At 41.8% G+C, this 19,064-nt stretch overlaps 1 non-coding gene and 1 pseudogene across 1 annotated transcript; one reads left to right on the forward strand and one right to left on the reverse strand.

The window, feature by feature from the left end:
- Positions 1-496: 496 nt before the first annotated feature.
- trnay-gua (transfer RNA tyrosine (anticodon GUA)) lies at positions 497-583 on the forward strand. Its single transcript is given in 2 exon segments — positions 497-533; positions 548-583. It is a non-coding gene; the product is annotated as a tRNA-Tyr (tRNA).
- Positions 584-2,881: 2,298 nt separating this feature from the next.
- LOC118357770 (uncharacterized) lies at positions 2,882-3,000 on the reverse strand (annotated as a pseudogene).
- Between the last annotated feature and the right edge of the window lie 16,064 nt (positions 3,001-19,064).

Here is a 19,064-nt window from a genome sequence, read left to right on the forward strand (position 1 = left end):
CTTCACTTGTTGACCTTTGATAGGGATGTTGGTAGAGCAGCAGAGAGTTCTCGAGATTGCAACAGTCCTTAGGTCGCTGACTCAGAAGAGTATAACTTTTTCTGCAGTTGTGCCAAGTTTTTGACTTATGCCTAGTGTTTCCCCAAAAGCAAGTCATTCCCTGAGCGGGAATCAAACCCAGGCCGCGGTGGTAAAAGAACCGAATCCTAACCACTAGACCAACAGGGAGAAAGAAAAAGTCATTTCGCAGGGAGGGGGCAAAACAGAGATTTTATTCCTTAGCTCACTTTTTCTCTATTCCCAAATGCAACTACTTGCAATCTAAGGGGATGTAGATCAGAGGAATAGAGCATTAGTTGAACGTACGAAGACCTGGGGGCAATCCTCAGCAGCTCCAAGAAACCACTAAACTCAGCAGATTAATTTCTTAAAGGGAACATATGCTTCTGCCAAACCTCTGAACATCTAGGTGATGGCGTTTGACCACATTTGTCACCCTTCGATAGCTCAGTTGGTAGAGTGGAGGACTGTAGGTGAAATTGCTGTAATCCTTAGGTTGCTGGTTCAAATCCGTCTCGAAGGACTATACTTTTTCTTGCGGCTTACGCCAACTTTTTCACAGCAGTGCACCTTGACATGTGCTTGACAAAAAATATCTTTCCCCGAGAGAAGAAATCTTCACTTGTTGACCTGTGATAGGGATGTTGGTAAGATTTAAGTTGTTTTTCCCATATTCCTCATCTCCTAAATACCCTGCATTCATACACCATATTCCACCCCCTGTTCTTTCCTTATCTAAACTCACTGAAAATAATAAACCTGCATGATCACTAAAAGTTGTAAAAACATACTGAATAGCTTTCATAAAATTCCTTAAACCTTATTTTACTAAAACCAGATCTATCCTTGTTTGTTTCAAATCCCCTAAAACCACCCGCCTTCTAGAAAATTCACTTTTGTCTGGATTTTCCTCTCTCCACATATCAATCATTCCTTTTTCTAACATCATCTTCTTTAAAAAAACCCTAGATACATCACTTCTAAAAATAGCTCCTCTTGTCATATCCAGTCTATCCATTTTAACATTAAAATCCACAACTACAATACAATTCCCCTCACACCATTTCCCTAATTCTAAAAATAAATCTTTGCGCTCTATTTCACTATTTGGCGCGTAAATATTTATAATTCTAAAAACCATACTCATATATTCAAAATCCAAAATTAAAATCCTCCCATTATTATCATTATATATATGTTTCACATTCTCTACCACATCTTTCCTCAATAAAATAGCAACAACACATGAATTCCCCCTGCCATTGTTAACAAAAATAAAATCTCTACATATTTTTTTAACTTCTAAAATACATACATTGTCCCAGTGTGTTTCTTGAAGCCATAAAATATCAGAATTCTTCATTTTGACTATTCTTTGAAAATGTTCCATTGTTCTTAAACTGTTCGCATTGATTGACATAAAATTAACCATTCCAATAAATAGTAAAAAATAATAAATATTTTCTCATTTACCTCTATCTGTTGTCATGTTTTCTTCCTTTTCTGTCCTTATTCACCTCCGCCGCCGCTTTCCTCTTCCTGTAGCCTCCCCATTTTCTGTCAATCTGTTCCATGTCATCTGAATCTGAAATGGATTCTAAATCGATCTCTTCCAAGAAACTTAAACTCTTCTTTCCAGTGCCTGTTGTGCTTCCTGTATCCATTTGTGTCTCCTTTATTATTGTCAGCATCCCACTCCACTCCACTTCACCTTCTTCCGAGGCACCCCCATAGCCCGAGTTCCCCCCCAAAATCTGTGAGGCCCCAGTTCCTCCACCCAGCCCACTCCCCCACTCCTCCTGAAAACTCCATACTGCTCCCATACTGCTCCCTATTTCATTCATCTTCTGTTCCATCTTCTCCCTTCTTGCGTTCTCCGTCTCTCCACCCTCCACCACGTCCTCTCCTCCATCATCTTCTTCTGGTCTCGGTGATACATCAGTCTCCACAAAAAGATCCTGGCTCCTCTCCTCATTCACAACCTCTCCACAGTTGCACTCGTCAGTTCTCATGCGACATCCTTCGCAAAATGCCCTTTCCTTTCCTTTCCTTCCTTTCTTATGTCTCTTGCCATAATTCTTGTTTCTTTAATCATAAAGCCATCCATTAAGCGCTCTTTTCCTTTTCCATTTCTCATCGTGACCTCGTACTTTCTTTCTCCTTTTACTCTACATCCCACCACCTCTCCACACACCTCTTTAATCGCACGTAGTAATTCCATCGTTGTGACTTTATCTTCTCCCATCAACTCCACTGCCACCGTAAATTCTTTACCATATTTCATCTCTCCTTCATCTCCATGTTTCTTCCGTTGAGCATTTTCTTTGTCCTTGTCCATTCCCTTAGCCATTGCCATGTTGTCCGTCATTGTAAAAAAATTAAACCCAAAACACTCTCCCCCAAGCAGCAAAAATGCAAAGGGGGAAAAAACGAACCAAACTTAAACTTGTTCAAATGCAAAAGTCTAAATTATACTCCAAAAAACGATGAAAATAACCAAAAAAGCTCTCAAACAAACACTCACTCACTCACTCACAACTTAATTACCAACACCTGTCTCTCTTTCCAAACAGGAAGTGCTCACTCAGGCCGGTGTGGTCGTAAGCAAGAAAGTATCTCTTGGTGCACTATATAAAGTCAAAGTGAGTCTGATTAACAGCTGTTGCATTTTCACCATTTAGATAAGCATCTTTGTGTCACTCAAAAAGTGGAAGAAATTGCATATACTGTAGCCATAATTTGTAGCACAGATCGTTGGATGAAATACAAACTAACCTTGCTTACTTATTTCAAAGTGAGGGCACATATTTCAGTGACAAAAAGCTTACAGCACCTGGTATTCCCAGGCGGTCTCCGATCCAAATACTAACCAGGCCCGACCCTGCTTAGCTTCCGAGATCAGACGAGATCAGAGGTACTCAGGCCGGTATGGTTGAGGGGCAGCTCTCGGGGGAACTGTGGGAGGATCTTGGATGGTTGGTGGTAAGGCGATTGGGAGCTTGGGCCGGTGGCCGAGAGGTTGCTGGTTCTGGGCCCCGATTTGACTTGGTGGGAGATCTGTCGATGTGCCCTCGGGCGGGGCGCTTGACATTGCTTGCTCCTGTTGGTCGCTCTGAATGGGAGTGTCTGCTAGATGACTGAATGTAATGTAAATGTTGAGCGGCTTCACTGCAGGTAGATTGTATGTTTAAAAAAAAGCTAAAAAATAAAAATAAGGAACTTGTCTGCAATTCAAAAATACTTATCCTAAATAGGGATATTTCAAGCTCATGTACAAGATTTTGTTTCTTTACGACTTCTCTGTCTCATCGTAAAAGGGCAGTGGCTCCACTAAAGGAAACACTTGATATTGGCAACAACAAAAAAATTACACAGGTGATGCCAACAGCACATACATATTGTTTACTCGTTGTAAACTCTATGTCAAAACCATAGTAATCTACAGTCTAAACACATCAGCCTGATTCATTTCGGCTGTCGGCTACCCGATCCAAACGAGTGTGCTCGCATGCTCCCTATAAAGACATTCTCTTGAAAAATGAAAGCTGCAGAATTACCCCGGGACAGTAGAGGGCACACAAACAAGGAAGACACGAGAGGGGAAAGAAAATAATGTGAGAGACAGATGACTGGCGAGAAAATGTTATTTGTGCGAATTTGCCTGGGATCTACAATATTTGATTTACAGTGCCTTTACTTTGCAACCTTTTGCCACATTTCAGGCTTCAAACATAAAGATAGAAAACTGTATTTTTTTGTGAAGAATCAACAACAAGTGGGACACAATCATGAAGTGGAACAACATTTATTGGATATTTCAAACTTTTTTAACAAATCAAAAACTGAAAAATTGGGCGTGCAAAATTATTCAGCCCCTTTACTTTCAGTGCAGCAAACTCTCTCCAGAAGTTCAGTGAGGATCTCTGAATGATCCAATGTTGACCTAAATGACTAATGATGATAAATACAATCCACCTGTGTGTAATCAAGTCTCCGTATAAATGCACCTGCACTGTGATAGTCTAAGAGGTCCGTTAAAAGCGCAGAGAGCATCATGAAGAACAAGGAACACACCAGGCAGGTCCGAGATACTGTTGTGAAGAAGTTTAAAGCCGGATTTGGATACAAAAAGATTTCCCAAGCTTTAAACATCCCAAGGAGCCGAGATACTGTTGTGAAGAAGTCTACTCTGGTTCTCCATCTGATCAACCTTGTTTTTGAGGTAGGCATTGTCCTTTTGCAGTTGTATCAAGACCTGGTCATGTCGAGTGATGGTATCTTCAACTGTGGTAATGCGCAAAGTTCAAGGGGGCCGAATACTTTCGCAAGGCACTGTACCTAGCAACACTTATAATAAGCGAGATACGGAGACAGAGATCATGCCAGTTACAGGTTCACAATGGTGGATGTAGGGGCATGCGGCCGAGAGAGCTATGGGAGGAGTGTTTCATTAAATAAAGTTATTTTGGATCTGGACTGCCACAGAAGACCCTTTATTTACCAACGCTAGCTGTTCTGCCAGGTACCACAACACCAAGTTCTCTTGTTTTCCTGGGAGATGTAGCTTTCTTCCTAAATGAAACCTCATGCGCCCAGGTATGTTGATAATAGAATGTTGGAATCAATTTACCTTACTCTGTTTCTAATTTCCCTTTTTACTGCGTACATGTATGCACCTTTATGGGAAGTACCATTTTTCAAGGCTTTTGGAATGTGTTTCCTGGGAAATAGTACAGTGTTTTTTGTTTTTTTGCTTAGGCAAATACATTTAAACTCAGTTTTACACAATTCCTGACATTTAATCCTAGCAAAAAATCCCTGAATGTGAAATGTCAAAATAATGATTTTTTCAGTTTTTATTTCTATCATTTACATTTACATTTAAGTCATTTAGCAGACGCTCTTATCCAGAGCGACTTACAAATTGGTGCATTCACCTTATGACATTCCTAATGGGTCAGAAGTTTACATACACATTTACATTACATTTAAGTCATTTAGCAGACGCTCTTATCCAGAGCGACTTACAAATTGGTGCATTCACCTTATGACATCCAGTGGAACAGCCACTTTACAATAGTGCATCTAAATCTTTTAGGGGGGTGAGAAGGATTACTTATCCTATCCTAGGTATTCCTTAAAGAGGTGGGGTTTCAGGTGTCTCCGGAAGGTGGTGATTGACTCCGCTGTCCTGGCGTCGTGAGGGAGTTTGTTCCACCATTGGGGGCCAGAGCAGCGAACAGTTTTGACTGGGCTGAGCGGGAACTGTACTTCCTCAGTGGTAGGGAGGCGAGCAGGCCAGAGGTGGATGAACGCAGTGCCCTTGTTTGGGTGTAGGGCCTGATCAGAGCCTGGAGGTACTGAGGTGCCGTTCCCCTCACAGCTCCGTAGGCAAGCACCATGGTCTTGTAGCGGATGCGAGCTTCAACTGGAAGCCAGTGGAGAGAGCGGAGGAGCGGGGTGACGTGAGAGAACTTGGGAAGGTTGAACACCAGACGGGCTGCGACGTTCTGGATGAGTTGTAGGGGTTTAATGGCACAGGCAGGGAGCCCAGCCAACAGCGAGTTGCAGTAATCCAGACGGGAGATGACAAGTGCCTGGATTAGGACCTGCGCCGCTTCCTGTGTGAGGCAGGGTCGTACTCTGCGGATGTTGTAGAGCATGAACCTACAGGAACGGGCCACCGCCTTGATGTTAGTTGAGAACGACAGGGTGTTGTCCAGGATCACGCCAAGGTTCTTAGCGCTCTGGGAGGAGGACACAATGGAGTTGTCAACCGTGATGGCGAGATCATGGAACGGGCAGTCCTTCCCCGGGAGGAAGAGCAGCTCCGTCTTGCCGAGGTTCAGCTTGAGGTGGTGATCCGTCATCCACACTGATATGTCTGCCAGACATGCAGAGATGCGATTCGCCACCTGGTCATCAGAAGGGGGAAAGGAGAAGATTAATTGTGTGTCGTCTGCATAGCAATGATAGGAGAGACCATGTGAGGTTATGACAGAGCCAAGTGACTTGGTGTATAGCGAGAATAGGAGAGGGCCTAGAACAGAGCCCTGGGGGACACCAGTGGTGAGAGCGCGTGGTGAGGAGACAGATTCTCACCACGCCACCTGGTAGGAGCGACCTGTCAGGTAGGACGCAATCCAAGCGTGGGCCGCGCCGGAGATGCCCAACTCTGAGAGGGTGGAGAGGAGGATCTGATGGTTCACAGTATCGAAGGCAGCCGATAGGTCTAGAAGGATGAGAGCAGAGGAGAGAGAGTTAGCTTTAGCAGTGCGGAGCGCCTCCGTGATACAGAGAAGAGCAGTCTCAGTTGAATGACTAGTCTTGAAACCTGACTGATTTGGATCAAGAAGGTCATTCTGAGAGAGATAGCGGGAGAGCTGGCCAAGGACGGCACGTTCAAGAGTTTTGGAGAGAAAAGAAAGAAGGGATACTGGTCTGTAGTTGTTGACATCGGAGGGATCGAGTGTAGGTTTTTTCAGAAGGGGGTGCAACTCTCGCTCTCTTGAAGACGGAAGGGACGTAGCCAGCGGTCAGGGATGAGTTGATGAGCGAGGTGAGGTAAGGGAGAAGGTCTCCGGAAATGGTCTGGAGAAGAGAGGAGGGGATAGGGTCGAGCGGGCAGGTTGTTGGGCGGCCGTCCGTCACAAGACGCGAGATTTCATCTGGAGAGAGAGGGGAGAAAGAGGTCAGAGCACAGGGTAGGGCAGTGTGAGCAGAACCAGCGGTGTCGTTTGACTTAGCAAACGAGGATCGGATGTCGTCGACCTTCTTTTCAAAATGGTTGACGAAGTCATCTGCAGAGAGGGAGGGGGGATTCAGGAGGGAGGAGAAGGTGGCAAAGAGCTTCCTAGGGTTAGAGGCAGATGCTTGGAATTTAGAATGGTAGAAAGTGGCTTTAGCAGCAGAGACAGAGGAGGAAAATGTAGAGAGGAGGGAGTGAAAGGATGCCAGGTCCGCAGGGAGGCGAGTTTTCCTCCATTTCCGCTCGGCTGCCCGGAGCCCTGTTCTGTGAGCTCGCAATGAGTCGTCGAGCCACGGAGCGGGAGGGGAGGACCGAGCCGGCCTGGAGGATAGGGGACATAGAGAGTCAAAGGATGCAGAAAGGGAGGAGAGGAGGGTTGAGGAGGCAGAATCAGGAGATAGGTTGGAGAAGGTTTGAGCAGAGGGAAGAGATGATAGGATGGAAGAGGAGAGAGTAGCGGGGGAGAGAGAGCGAAGGTTGGGACGGCGCGATACCATCCGAGTAGGGGCAGTGTGGGAAGTGTTGGATGAGAAATTACACTCAATTAGTATTTGGTAGCAGTGCCCTTAAATGGTTGAGCTTGGGTCAAATGTTTCGGGTAGCCTTCCACAAGCTTCCCACAATAAGTTGGGTGAATTTTGGCCCATTCCTCCTGACAGAGCTGGTGTAACTGAGTCAGGATTCTAGGCCACCTTGCTCGCACATGCTTTTTCAGTTCTGCATACACATTTTCTATGGGATTGAGGTCAGGGCTTTGATGGCCACTCCAATATCTTGACTTTGTTGTCCTTAAGTAATTTTGCCACAACTTTCCTTGCAAGTATGCTTGGGGTCACCCATTTGAGACCAAGCTTTAACTTCCTGACTGATGTCCTGAGATGTTGCTTCAATATATCGAAATTATTTTTCTCCCTCATGATTCCATCTATTTTGTGAAGTGCACCAGTCCCTCCTGCAGCAAAGCACCCCCACAACGTGATGCTGCATGCTTAACGGTTGGATGATGTTCTTCGGCTTACATGTCTCCCCCTTTTCCCTCCAAACATAACAATAGTCATTATGACCAAGCAGTTCTATTTTTGTTTCATCAGACCAGAGCACATTTCTCTAAAAAGTACGATCTTTGTCCTCATGTGCAGTTGCAAACAGTAGTCTGTCTTTTATAATGGTGGTTTTGGAGCAGCAGCTTCTTCCTTGCCGAGCGGCCTTTCAGGCCTTTTGTGAGCGTCCTTTTATGCCGATATCGGACTCGTTTCACTGTGGATATAAATACTTTTGTACATGTTTCTTCCAGCATCTTCACAAGGTACACCAAAGTCACACCAAAGTACGTTCATATCTAGGAGACAGAATCTGTCTCCTTCCTGAGCGTTATGACGGCTGCGTTGTCTCATGGTGTTTATACTTGCGTACTATGGTTCGTACAGATGAACGTGGTACCTTCAGGCATTGGGAAATTGCTCCCAAGGATGAACCAGACTTGTGGAGGTCTACAGTTTTTTTCTGAGGGCTTGGCTGATTTCTTTTGATATTCCTATGATGTCAAACAAATACACACTGGGTTTGGCGATATGCCTTGAAATACATCCAGAGGTACACCTCCAATTGACTCAAAATATGTTAATTAGCCTTTCAGAAGCATTTTCTGATATTTTCCAAGATGTTTAGAGGCACAGTCAACTTAGTGTATGTAAACTTCTGACCCACTGGAATTTTGATACAGTGAATTATAAGTGAAATAACCTGTCTGTAAACAGTTGTTGGAAAAATTACTCGTTTCATGCACGAAGCAGATGTCCTAACCGACATGCCAAAACTCTAGTTTATCAAAATATTTGTGGAGTGATTGAAAAACGAGTTTTAATGAATCCAACATAAGTGTATGTAAACTTCCGACTTCTACTGTATATATGACATATTCTCTTGTTACCTCTCATTCACATGTGTCCATCGCAATAAACCTGGGCATAACTGGAAGTATCACCACTCTTGTTCTCGGAGTCAGAGAATGCATTCGGCATCATGGCTGCATCTTGATGGATGCACAGATTCAGTTCTTTGTGGGCACTGTGAATCAATAGAGTTTTAATCTGATTTTTATTTGGATTTCATGTAATGGACATACACAAAATAGTCCAAATTGGTGAAGTAAAATGAAAAAAAGTACTTGTTTCAAAAAATTTAATAAAAATTACAAATGGAAAAGTGGTGCATGCATGTATATTTATTCACCCCCTTTGCTATGAAGCCCCTAAAAAAGATCTGGTGCAACTAATTACCTTCAGAAGTCACATAATTAGTCAAATAAAGTACATTTGTGTGTAAACTAAGTGTTACATGATCTGTCATATGATCTCAGTGTATACACACCTGTTCTGAACGGCCCCAGAGTCTACAACACGACTAAACAAGGGGCACCACCAAGCAAGCGGCACCATGAAGACAAAGTAGCTCTCCAAACAGGTCAGGCACAAAGTTGTGGAGAAGTACAGATCAGGTTTGGGTTATATTATTTTATTTAAAAACGTCGAACATCCCACGGAGCAACATTAAATCTATTATAATAAAATGGAAAGAATAAGGCTCCACAACAAACCTGCCAAGAGAGGGCTGTCCACCAAAACTCACGGACCAGGCAAGGAGGACATTAATCAGAGAGGCAACAAAGAGACCAAAGATAACCCTGAAGGAGCTGCAAAGCTCCACAGTGGAGAGTGGAGTATCTGTCTATAGTAACACTTTAAGCCATTCACTCCACACAGGTGGGCTTTACGGAAGAGTGGCCAGAAAAGAGCCATTGCTTAATGAAAAAAAATAAGCAAACACGTTTGGTGTTCGTCAAAAAGCATGTGGGAGACTTCAAACATATTAAAGAAGGTACGATGTCTGGCACAAATCCAACACCTCCCATCGCCCCAAGAACACCATTCCCACAGTGAAGCATGGTGGTCGCAGCATCCTGCTGTTGGGATGTTATTCATCGGCAGGGACTGGGAAACGGGTCAGAATTGAAGAAGTCGGGGAGCACGTGATGCCGCGGAGCTGAGCTGACGTTGAAAAACCGAGCTCTTCAAAGTTATTCTATTATTACCTAAATAACAACGTTGAAACAATATTCTAACATCAGCTGATAAATTGTCAAGTACTTACCTTCCCAAAGAGCCATGGACCTTCGACCGAGAGGCAAGAAGGACGACCAAACTGTTGTTGATTCCCAAGATAACGATAATGCTAAAGCTAGCAAGATTAGCATTAGCCCTCATAACTCAGATGACAGTTCCAGACTGTTGCTCTCAGCAGCCTCTTGCCAGCCTGCCGACATGCTGGCTATTCTCCTCTGGGAAAGTCAGGATGGTAGCAAAGGTATTTCTGTGAAAATTGATAAGAAATTGGATGAACTCCATTCTTCCATTGACGACATGAAATCTTCCATGAATGATCTCCTTTTGAGAATGACTGAGGCAGAGTTGCGCATTACCACAGTTGAAGATACCATCACTCGACATGACCAGGTCTTGATACAACTGCAAAAGGACAATGCCTACCTCAAAAACAAGGTTGATCAGATGGAGAACCAGAGTAGACGTAGTAATATCCGTGTGGTGGGATTGAAAGAGGACAGTGAGGGCCGTGACCCGGTCCGTTTCTTCACTCAATGGATCCCGGAGGTCCTAGGCATAATCAACTTCGCCAAGCCTCTGGAAATCGAACGCGCCCACAGAACATCAGCGCCGAAACCCTGGCCAGATGAGCCCCCACGGGCCGTCCTGATCAGGTTCCTCCATTTCCAAGACCGAGAGAAGATACTGCAACTCGCAAGAGCCAAAGGGGACATCACCATCGATGGAAAGAGGGTCAGCCTTTTCCCGGATATGAGCGTGGATCTCGCCAGACGTCGCAAGCAGTTCAGACCTGCCGCCAAAGCACCGAAGGAGAAGAACATCACCGGCTACCTCATCCACCCTGCGCGGATTAAAGTTCAGTACAAAGGCCGAACCCATCTCTTCAACACACCGGGAGAAGTGCACACTTTTCTCAAAGAACTGAACAATGTGTGAGCCAGGACGGTCTCTCTGGGGGATAAAATGCAGTTTGTTTTCTCTTATCCGGACTGAGCTGCTGATATCTTCCGGTCACTATAATTGATTTGTACATTTTCAACTAACTGTATCTTTCCGGGGTGAGTTCTATTACATTTACAGGAGAGTATATTTTGGTTTAGTCCATATCCATTGGGCGAAGCAAATAAGTGGGCTTAGGCCCACTGCTTTCCACCTCATTTATGTTAATCTTTCAAAAAGAGACTCAAGCAGCCCTTACAGTGGGCAGTAAATATTCAGCCATAAATATCTATTCACAACATTTGTTTTCAACTTAGAGAGCTCGCAGGTTTTAGTTTACGCCAAGGTTTAGCTAGTAAGAGCAAGATGGAAAGCGAGCAGCAACGTATCTCTACAAGTGTATTCATGTTTGATTGTTGGGATTGTTGTTTTAGTCTGACAATCGGGGTGGGTGGAATTTTTATCATTTTTTCTTCCTTTTTTCTATGTTTGTTGTTTCCTTCCTAAAGAGACACATAGGTCACTTCTGTGTTCAAACCGAAGTTGAAACATTTCCTAATTATCTACATATGATAGATTTCCTTTCAGTTACATATTTAAACCCAACCTATGCTTAATCCACTAAAATATGTCACATTCAACCTAAAAGGTCTTAACAGCCCGATTTAAAAGGAAAAGAGTCTATACATACCTTAAGAAATTAAACGCTGACATTGTGTTTTTACAAGAAACATATCTTACAGCCAGTGAATACAAAAAATTGAAGAGGGAATGGGTAGGACAAGTTTTTGCATTCTCTTTTAACTCCAAAGCTAGAGGAACTGCAATTTGGATAAGTAGACACATCCCCTTCTGCATCAACAACACCATCTCTGATCCCTCTAGCAGGTTTGATTTGGTGCAGGGGCATATGTTATCAGAGTCTTGGACCCATTTCAATATTTATGCTCCTAACTTCGATGACCATACGTTTATTTTGAATGTCTTCCTTCAGGTCGCTCAAGCACCACCAGGATGGCTACTGGTTGGAGGAGATTTACATTTTTGTTCAGATAGAGTTCTTGATAGGTCCTCTGATAAACCCTCACTTCTTACCAAAGCTGGCAAGCTCACCATGTCATTCATGAAATATCTAAATTTATTAGACATCTGGAGACAGTTGCACCCACAGGATAGGGACTACTCTTTTTATTCACACCCACACAAGACACACACACGCATAGATAACTTTTTACTTTTGACCCAACTGTTTCATAGAGTGTTAGATGTCGAGTATCTCCCCAGATTGCATAGTGACCATTCTCCTCTGGTATTATCAATCTTCATTCCTAGCAAGGTAAATGGAGCATATAGATGGAGACTAAATTCTACACTCCTAAAGCAACCTGAATTTTGTGCATTCATCAAAGAGCAGATCAATATTTTTACTTTGACAAACAAACCCTCCGCTCCTGACAGTTTCATTCTTTGGGACACATTGAAGGCCTACCTGAGGGGACAGATAATGTCCTATACTAAAGGGCTGAAGAGAAAACACGGTGCGGAACTGAGTGCCCTTGAATCTGAAATCTCCGAGCCAGAGAACCTTCCAAAGATGCCCGACTAAAGTTCTATACAGGCTTTTGGTAAATAAAAAATTAAATATAATAAAAAATGAAATACATATTAATGCTATATAAACTCTTACTAATGAGATATCTTTCGACCCTACTGAAATTAATAATACTTTTAAGAAATACTATGAAGACCTCTACACTTCCCAATGAAGCGATGATCTATCAGAGATCGACTCCTTTCTCTCCTCTCTCAACCTCCCATGCCTGTCAGGGGAAGACAGCGAGCGCCTGAGTGAACACTTCTCAGTTCCTGAATTGTTGGAGGCCATTAAATCCTTACCTTATAATAAATCTCCTGCGGAGGATGGCTTCCCTCCAGAGTTCTATAAAGAATTTAGGGAGCTGTTGGTCCCCTACCTTATGGGGGTACTTAAAAAAGCCAGGGAAGACAACTGCTTTCCAGAGTCTTTCTCTCAAGCAGTGATTACTGTAATCCACAAGAAAGGGAAAAACCCGCTAAAGTGCACCTCCTATAGACCAATCTCTCTCCTTAACACAGATTGTAAACTGGTCACCAAGATGCTATCAAGGAGACTGGAGTCATGTCTCCCCCTGTTGGTCAACCCAGATCAGACTGGCTTCATAATTAATAGATTTGATATAATTCACAAAAACAAAATACCTAGTGTCGTAGTCTCCCTCGAGGCTGAAAAGGCCTTTGATAGTGTTGAATGGCCATACCTCTTTCGCGTCTTGGAAAAGTTCAGTTTAGGTACCGTGTTTGTAAATTTGATAAAATCACTACAAATCTCCTAAAGCTAGGATTGCTACCAATGGGATTACTTCCTCCTCTTTCCCTCTTTATAGGGGGAACAGACAAGGTTGCCCAATTAGCCCCCACCTCTTTGCCCTCGCCATCGAACCATTGGCCGAGGCTATTAGAATGTGCCCTGACATACATGGCTTTGAGGTGGGCCCCGATATCCATAAATTACCACTCTTTGCGGATGACCTTATCTTATTTCTAACAAACACAGAACATTCCCTCTCTCACTTGCAGATCCTACTACAGTGTTCTAGTTCTTTCTCTGGATATAAGGTCAATTTTGATAAAAGCGAAATCTTACCGCTGTATGTCTTTGACCATCATACCATCAAGCACAAGTTTCCTTTTAGATGGTCGTCTATGGGCTTCACATATTTGGGCATAATGGTGGATGGTAATCTGAACAACCTCTATAAACTCAACCTGGCCAGTTTGTTGCAAAAGGTGGAGGGTGACCTTTGTAAATGGATGGACTTACCTCTCACTCTACTGGGTAGAATCAATGTAATTAAAATGAAAGATTTCTATATCTGTTTCTATCCCTGTTCCTGCAGCATTCTTTTCCTCGATTGACAAGCTGACCAGACGGTTTATCTGGCATGGCAAAACCCCTAGGGTTGGCCTGGATAAACTGACCCTTGATTAAAGTCAATGTCTCCTTATATGGCTGTGAATGCGCCAGGAATGAGCTTGCCCTTTCTGTCGTTTCTCCAAGGTGTCCGCAGCATTGTGAACAATTTGTAGGCATATCATTGGAAGATTGACCATAAGAGACTACATTTACCAGGTGTCTGCCCGGTGTCCTGTGTCGAAATTATTGTGTAATCTCTAGGTCCATGAGCGTTCCATTTCTTCAGAGGAGAAAGTCAACTGCCACGAAGGATTTATCATTGATAGATATGTGAAAAACACCTTGAGGATTGATTCTAAACATCGTTTGCCATGTTTTGAACATCTGAGATGACAGTGTTGTTAACAAAAGGCTAAGCTTGAGAGCTAGCATATTGATTTCATTTCAATTTCGATTTTCATGAATAGTTAACGTTGCGTTATGGTAATGGGCTTGAGGCTGTAGTCACGATCCCGGATCCGAGATGGCTCGACGCAAGAAGTTAAAGACATTTTACAGAATTTGGTAACCTTTTATTGACTATATGGAGAATCTCCCCCCACATATCATTGATTGAATCTCTATATAATCCTCACATAATGTTTCACACGTAATGTATCATATGTAGCCTATGGCAGGTGATCCAATGTCTCTATAATTTTTTTCTTATTTTATGTTTGTATATATAATTATATATTTTTTGTTTTTGTTACACTCGTCTGTTACTGTCACTTTGTCCTATCGTTGTCTAATATCTTTTCACTTTTGTTTTGAATGTTCTTAATAGGAAAATGCAAAAATAAAATAAAAAATAATTGAAGAAGTGATAATGACGCTAAATACAGGGTAATTCTTGAGAGAAACCTTTTTCAGTCTTCCAGAGATTTGAGACTGGGACGGAGGTTCACCTTCCAGCAGGACAATGACCATAAAAATACTGCTAAAGCAACACTCCAGTGGTTGAAGGGGAAACATTTAAATGTCTTGGAATGGCCTAGTCAAAGCCCAGACATCAATCCAATTGAGAATCTGTAGTATGACTTAAAGGTTGCTGTATACCAGCGGAACCCATCCAATTTGAAGGAGCTGGATCAGATTTGCATTGAAGAATGGGCAAAAATCACAGTGGCTAGATGTTCCAAGCTTATAGAGACATACCACGAAGAGACTTGCAGTTGTATGTGCTGCAAAAGGTGGGTCTAAAAAGTATTGACTTTGGTAGGGGAGGCGAGTAGTTATGCACCCTCAAGTTCAGTTTTTTTCTTCATATTTTCAGTTTGTTTCACAATTAAAAAATATTTTGCATCTTCAAAGTGTTGAGTAAATAAAATTATACAACCCCCCCCCCAAAAAATATATATTTTAATTCCAGGTTGAAAGTCAACAAAATAGGAAAAATGCCAAGGGGGGTGAATACTTTCGCAAGCCACTGCAGGCCTAAAACAGACAAATTAAAAGTAGGTTCTTTAAATCGCAATATTCTCTCTACTCTGCCTATCTGCCTCCCTTTCTATCTGTCTTGACTTGCGGTATCTCTAGTGCAGTGCAACATTGTATCAACTCAGCAGGTTGGCATGCTCATGTGCATGCACTCACTCAACGTTATCAGGACAGAGAAACCACACACATGGTCATTGCTCACATTGAGCACTGAAAGCTAAGGCAATGGAAAAATTGACAAAACTACTAAATTATGCTTATGAAATCAGGTTGTGAACTCTGCAAACAACATTTCCACTCTGGGAATGAGAATGTGTAACACATAAAATTAAATACATACAATAACAGAAATGATTGTAACCAAATGACGGGGATTAACAGAACACTTACTAGGCCTACAGGTTACATACAGTATGTAATGGGGAACTGATAAAAAATAAACAATCAAGGGGCAAACAATTCATACAACGAAACAAAGAATTAGCGGGAGACAGCAGAGCACATTCTGGAGAGCTGAGAGCATGCATTCTGGAGAGAGACATCCATATCTTCGCCGAACAATTCTTCTTATCTCAACATTTTAAATGATATTCAAGAAACATTATCTTCACACATTTTAGATGCTTTTTACTGACAGCTGCAACTCAATCAGCTAGGTCATGCTTTCCAAATAGGCCCATGCATTTGTGATTTGAAACTATTTTTTAAAGAAGCTAATGATGCTCTGTGGCTAGGTCAAGTTTTTTTTAAACCTGTACTGAACTAGGCAAGTCAGTTAAGAACAAATTCTCATTTACAATGACAGCCTACCAGAAGGCAAAAAGCCTTCTGCGGGGACGGGGATAAAAATACAAATATAGGACAAAACACATCACGACAAGAGAGACGCCACAACACTACATGAAGAGAGGCCTAAGACAACAACATAGCATGGCAGCAACACATGACAACACAGCATGGTAGCAACACCACGTGACTACAACATGACAGCATCACAACATTATTGGGCACAGACAACAGCACAAAGGCAAGAAGGTAGAGACACCGTCTGGTAAAGTGTTTTGAATTATTTTATTTAGACAGGAGTAATTATATAGTACATTTGGCAAAACATCAATTTACTTTAGGGGAAGCCAGCATCCAAACAGTGCACTGTGCACACACACCAACTTTCCTTTCTAATTCTCAAGTGTCTGAAACAAGAGATCAACTCGTTGTCCCAAAGGCGGGAATGCAAGCTTAGGTCTGTATTTTATGCCCATAGAAATGCTTTGGCTTATTCAGGACCAGTGGCAAAACCTTCATTTGAGACCCACATTTTAAGCTAAAAAGATTAAGTAAATAATAATAATATATGTTTTTTTTTTTTTTTTTTTTGGGGGCTTGTTATTTTGGCATTAATACGAGTCACATATCAGTTTGCAAACAATGTAAAAAATGAAATATATAATTGAGTTAATAAAGCATGGTCTTTAAACATGGTCTATTTTTTGTTTTCGTGAGTAAGGCAGCTCCAAAATGCAGGTGTTTCAGCCTAGCTCAGTGCTTTCTGTGGTAGTGGGGAAAGCCAGCAGAAAATAGCAGCGTTGTGCCGTGATTGGCTCAGTGTTCTGTCACTCTTGGGTTAAACTATGTCACCAGTCCTTGGTAAGGGTAGACATCGAAAATTCTAGCCCTCTGGGTCCTGCCATATAATTACATTGGTAGTGCCCTTTCAAGAAGGCTCAAGGTCATTGGCAACAGGTAAAATGATGTCATCACTTTATACATTTACATTACATTTAAGTCATTTAGCAGACGCTCTTATCCAGAGTACAGTAGCTTTGATTAGACTGATCGTGTCAGCATTTACTTTCAAAATTTTAGCTATGAATCAAGTCAACAATCCACTGGCAAATCCTTTTTCACCTCTACAGGATTGATGCCCCCCTTGAGCTAACATAGGCTAATGTGATTAGCATGATGTTGTAAGTAACAAAACAAATCCCAGGACATAGACATATCTGATATTGGCAGAATGCTTAAATTCTTGCTAATCTAACGGCATTGTCCAATTTACTGTAGCTATTACAGTGAAACAATACCATGCTGTTGTTTGAGGAGAGTGCACAATTATGAACTTGAAAATGTATTAATAAACCCATTAGGCACATTTAGGCAGTCTTGATACAACATTTTGAACATAAATTCAATGGTTCATTGGATCAGTCTAAAACCTTGCACATACACTGCTGCCATCTAGTTGCCAAAATCTAAACTGCGCCTGGGCTGGAATAGTACATCATGATGCATGTTTTTTCTTGGTATTATCTTTTACCAGATCTAACGTGTTATATTCGCCTACATTAATGTCACATTTCCACAAACTTCAAAGTGTTTCCTTTCAAATGGTTTCAAGAAAATGCATATCTTTGCTTCAGGTCCTGAGCTTCAGGCAGTTAGAGTGTTAGACTTGGGTATGTCATTTTAGGTGAAAATTGTCCTTGTGATGTGAAGATCAATTATAGATACAACGTATCGGTGCTCATTGGACATTGGACATAAATATTACACAACAAGTTATAAATCTCAAATTCAACAATGAGTGGTTTGGAAGGAATCGGTGACAGTGGCTAACTGCAAGCATTGCAACTGGGAGGTCGGGAATAAACGAGCTCAAACTGGGAAAATACGTTTTGAACGGTCATCCAACACGGATTTGTAAATCTTTCTCTTTCTTTGATGGCAACTTTTGCCCACGAAGGACTGCCACACCACCTTCCTGTTCAAGTGAGCACATCACAACAAGGTGAGTACACAAATGTCTTGTATGCTGCTGCATAAATGATGTAATACGCCAGGGAGATATAAATACTTTAGCTAAGAAAGTAATACCAAGTGTATGTTCTGTAGTACGCTGCTAATAGCCCATGTACATCACCCTAATATTTTTGTCTATTTTCAGCTCTTAAATCAAATTTTATTGGTCACGTGGTTAGCAGATGTTAATGCGAGTGTAGCGAAATACTTGTGCTTCTGGTTCTGACCATGCAGTAATATCTAACAAGTAATCTAACAACTTCACAACAACAAAGGAACGAAAAAGTACATGTACATATAAATATATGGATCTAGCTGGTCTGTCATAATGTAATAGAGACAGAAGATCTAGCAGGTAATAATAATATAATAATATATTCAACCTTCAACTCTCTCTATATATCTATTTATTATACCTGTTGATACAGGGCTCATATGTGAAACTATTTTAACTGAACATTTTCTTTCACAGTGACACTGACTCCGAATGGGAGTCTTATCCAGTGTCCTGTGTGAATTTAAGTATGCTCTCTCTAATTCTCTCTTTCTCTGAAAATTACAGGCCTCTCTCATATTTTTAAGTGGGAGAACTTGCACAATTAGTGGCTGACTAAATACTTTTTTTGCCCCACTGTATATATATATATTTTTTCATATTTTTTAATCAATAAATATTTTTATATTTTTCATTTTTTCTCTATTTTATTTTTTTTATTATTAGTTTTTTTTTTTGGAGGGGTGTGTTAGAATACCATTTTGGTATTTTGTATATAGTTATTTATTTCTAAATGTATACCTTCACCAATTTGGCCACTTGGGTACATTTGGGCTACTTGTGTGGGACACCTGGGTGACTTCATGATAAATGTCATGTAGCACACTCATTTTGGAAGTTATCATTCTGAAACTTTGAACAAGTACTGTTGCCCTCTTATATTTTTCACTGGAATTGTCTCCATCATCC

The sequence above is a fragment of the Oncorhynchus keta genome, chromosome 24 (genome assembly GCF_023373465.1).
Source record: "Oncorhynchus keta strain PuntledgeMale-10-30-2019 chromosome 24, Oket_V2, whole genome shotgun sequence".
NCBI classification, from domain to species: Eukaryota; Metazoa; Chordata; class Actinopteri; order Salmoniformes; family Salmonidae; genus Oncorhynchus; species Oncorhynchus keta.